At 40.3% G+C, this 4,466-nt stretch overlaps 1 pseudogene; it reads left to right on the forward strand.

Moving 5' to 3' along the window:
• The first annotated feature begins 3,046 nt into the window (after window positions 1–3,046).
• LOC103558034 (large ribosomal subunit protein uL6 pseudogene) lies at window positions 3,047–3,825 on the forward strand (annotated as a pseudogene).
• Window positions 3,826–4,466: the final 641 nt, after the last annotated feature.

The raw sequence follows: 4,466 nt of genomic DNA on the forward strand, positions 1-4,466 counted from the left end.
AAGAATAAAATATCTAGGAAGAAATTTAACCAAGGAGGTGAAAGACCTATGCACTGAAAACCATAAGACATTATTGAAAGAAATCGAAGGTGACATAAAGAAATGTAAAAATATTCCATGCACATTGATTAGAAGAATAAACATAGTTAAAATGTCCATATTACTGAAAGCAATCTGCAGATTCAATGCAATCCCATCAGAAGCCTGATGACATTCTTCACAGAAATAGAACAAAGAATCCTACAATTTATATGGAACGACAGAAGACCCTGTATAGCTAAAGCAATCCTGAGAAAAAAGACCAAAGTTGGAGGTGTCACAATCCCTGACTTCAAATTATGCTATGAAGCTATAGGTATCAAAACAGCATGGTATGGGTACAAAAACAGACACACAGATCAATGAAATGGAATTGAAAGCCAAGAAATAAAACCACACATCTACAGACCAGCTGATGTTTGACAAAGGAGCCAAGAACATACAATGGAGAAAGGAAAGTCTCTTCAATAAATGGTGTTGGGAAAACTGGACAGCCACAAGCAAAAGAATGAAAGTAGGCCATCATCTCACACCATGTGCAAAAATTAACTCAAAATGGATTAAAGACTTGAAAGTAAGACCTAAAACCATAAAACTCCTAGAATAAAATATAGGTAGTATGCTCTTTGACATCAGTCTTAGCAGCATCTTTTCTAATACCATGTCTACTCAGGCAAGAGAAACAAAAGAAAAGATGAACAAATGTGACTACATCAGATTAAAGAACTTGTTTCTGCAAGGTAAAGGAAACTATGAACAAAATGAAAAGACAACCCACCAGCTGGGAGAAAATATTTGCAAATCATATATCTGACAAGGGACTGATTTCCAAAATATATAAAGAACTCATACAAGTCAACAACAAAAACAAACAACCCAATAAAACAATGAGCAGAGGATGTGAACAGACATCTTTCCAAAGAATATATACAGATGGCCAACTGACACATGAAAAGATGTTCAACATTACTAATTATTAGGGAGATGCAAATCAACCTACAATGAGATATCACCTTACACCCTTTAGAATGGCTAAAATTACAAGACAAAAAATAGCAAATGCTGGAGAGGATGTGGAGAAAAGGGAGCCCTCATACACTGCTGGTGGAAATGCAAACTGGTGGAACCACTATGAAAAACAATATGGAGATTTCTCAAAAAATTAAAAATAGAAATACTGTACAATCCAGCTATCCCACTACTGGGTATTTATCCAAAGAACTTGAAATTAACAATTCAAAGAGACTTATGCACCCCTATGTTTACTGCAGCATTATTCACAATAGCAAAGATGTAGAAGCAACCCAAGTGCGCATCAACAGATGAATGAATAAAGAAGATGTGGTATATATATTACAGTGGAATACTACTCAGCCATAGAAAAGACAAAATCGTCCTATGTGCAACAACATGGATGGACCTTGGGTGTATTATGTTAAGCAAAATACACCAGACAGAGAAAGGAAAACACCATATAATCTCACTCATATTTGGAAGATAAACAAACACATGGACAAAGAAAACAGACCAGTGGTTACCAGAGGGCAAGAGGGGCTAAAGGGGTAAAGGAGCTCATATATATGGTGATGGTTAAAAATTAGACTATTAGTGGTGAGCACAGTGCAGTCCATACAGAAACTGATAAATAATAACAAACACCTGAAATTACACAATGGTATAAACCATTATGACCGCAATAAAATAATTGAAAAATAAAACATCTTGTTGTCTTTTTAGCCCCTTTTTGTGTTTTCCCCCTCTTGCCCTCTTACTACAAGCCAGGTCTCCATTTGGCACTGGACCTTTGTTTCTGCCTCCTCTCTACTCTTGCTCAGCCAAAACAATTCCTTCTTTTCCCCCTGTCTCACTCGAGATTGTCCAGGTGGAGTTTGGATTTTGAGGTTTCCAGAGCCATCCTCCTGCTTAGAGCATCTACTTAACTCTACAAGATTGCACTGCAACAGTGCTCACTTTCAGGTCATGTCCTAGAGTTGTATGATTTCTGCTCAGTATTTGAGACAAAGGATTGCCACTTTTGCTGGAGAAAGGGACTATTGTGGGAGCAGGGACCTGGCTGAACTTCCCTAAAGGTGAAGTCAGAAGTGGATCAGTTTGATGAGCTCCCTCCTTAGGGTCAGGACCCAAGCAGAGCTTCCATGTGCCACCTTAGTAGATGCCTGTCCTGTGGCTAACCTTAAAGAACACCTCTTCCCTACTGCAGAACCCTATGGCTTCCCTAGGAAGGCTTGAGAGCTGGCCTGGCCTGGTGGCAACTGCCTCATCTTCAGCCCTTGCTTGGATAAATGCTACCTCCTCCATCTGATGAGACATTCATGTCTTTCTCCACTCTTGCCCCTCTGAGTGTCCACCTCTGGGGTGTCCTTGGGCATCCTTCCTACTGCCAGGGCAGCTCTGCAGTCTGGAAATAGAGGAGGAGAGGCAGCCCTGGTCCATCTCTTAGCCTTTTGCTTTTCAAAAGTGGGTTCAGACCCTGGAGTAGGCAGGGCCTGGATATCAGGGGCCTGGACGGTGAGAAGGTCAATAAAAGTTCAAAACGTCCAAATTCCCTGGGTGGTTATTTTTACTCCTTTTTCATTTTGTTTTCCCTGGAGTGAATTCTTAAAGGAAAAGAGCCTCTGGGCTTTTCTTCAGGGAAAGGAGGAGAAAATTTAACTTCTGGACTTGCTATAATGTTCTGCTAATCTTGAAAAACATGTATAACATCACAGAGCTGCAAACACTGATTCTGATTAATTCTGGTACAAAGCAGAATCACAGTGTAGACACATTTAATTTTGAAACATTAAGAGGCAAAAGACTATATCTTATCTAATACCATTTATGTAAAACATCTGCAATAGCCAAATCTGTGGAGATGAAAAATAGGTTAGTGGTTGCTTAGGGCTGGGTGGCAGGGATAGAAGGATAGATAGCTAAAGCATATAGAGTTTCTTTTTGAGGTGATGAAAATGTTCTAAAACTGATTGTAACGATGGTATCACATGTATCCATTAATATACTAAAAACCATTGAATTATACACTTTAAATGGATGAATTGTACGGTATGTGAACTATATCTCAATAAAGCTGCTTAAAATTTAAACATTAGGGTGCTCTCTTTGCTGAATCCACTGTGAGAATGAAGACCATTTTCAGCAACCAGACTGTCAACATTCCAGAAAATGTGGACATCACTCTGAAGGGACACAGAGTTATTGTGAAGGACCCCAGAGGAATCCTTCAGAGGGACTTTATCAATGTAGAACTCAGCCTCCTTGGAAAGAAAAGGAAGACGCTCCAGGTTGACAGTGAAGAATAGAAAGGAACTGGCTATGCAGTGTGTAGTCAAAGCACATGATCAAGGCTGTTCCACTGGGTTTCCATTATGAGATGAAGTCTGTGGATGCTCTCTTCCCCATCAACGTCTTTATTCAGGAGAATGGAGATCTTGCTGAAATCTGACATTTCTTGGATGAAAAATCTATCTGCAGGATTCATACGAGGCCAGGCATTGCTTATTCAGTATCTCAAGTCCAGAAATTGACTGGTATTGAACTTGTATCAAGTTCACCGGCTTTGATTCAGCAAGCCACAACAATTAAACACAAGAATATCAGAAAAAATTTTGGATGCTATTTATGTCTCTGAAAAACAAAGTGATCAGCGTGCTGATAAGTAAGATCTAAGAGTTGTCCAGCTATGGAAACAAGAAGATGCCAGATAATTCCCGTGACCTATTTGTGATGTTTTTAAAATGCAATAAAATTTATCTATTGAAGAAAACATAACGGGAAGTCTCAAACTTGTGCTCTAATCATCTGAGTGTCCTGGGACTTGCTTGTTATGCTCACATCTTTGCAGGGACATTTTGTGTTGTTGCACCCCACCACCTGGGGGAGCATACTCTATTATTACGTATCCTCGACAATGGAAAATCCTTTGGATGCAAGGTAATCTGGGGGAAGGAGAGGAGTCAATGTGCCATCAAAAATGGTAAGTGTAGTTTTGGATGTGTTACCTTGAGCGAATCATTTCACCTTTCTGAGCCTCAATTTCCTCCTCTGTAGCAGAGAGAGAGTAATTCCATTTTCAATCTTCCTGAACTTTAAGAATCCCTTAGCAGACTGCCTGCTCGGGGAGGCTGCTGTTATTATTGTCATCAAGCAGTAGGAATCCAGTGGGCACCCCTACACACCCCAGGTCACCTTTACCCAAGTGATACGCCTATGCTCTTGCTTGGGGTTCGCGGTCCACACAATTGTGGTTATGGAACAAGGAGGAAGATTGGTTGCCAGAGAATCACAGTTTGGCTAAGGCCAGACAGCCAGGACTACAAATGCAGTGACAGCCGCTGTCTGAGGAGGAAGGAGAAAGGAGACCTTCCTTCCGACTGAGGAAACAAAAGAGGTGACATCTGAGCCAAGCT

This window comes from Equus przewalskii, chromosome 12 (genome assembly GCF_037783145.1).
Source record: "Equus przewalskii isolate Varuska chromosome 12, EquPr2, whole genome shotgun sequence".
NCBI classification, from domain to species: domain Eukaryota; kingdom Metazoa; phylum Chordata; class Mammalia; order Perissodactyla; family Equidae; genus Equus; species Equus przewalskii.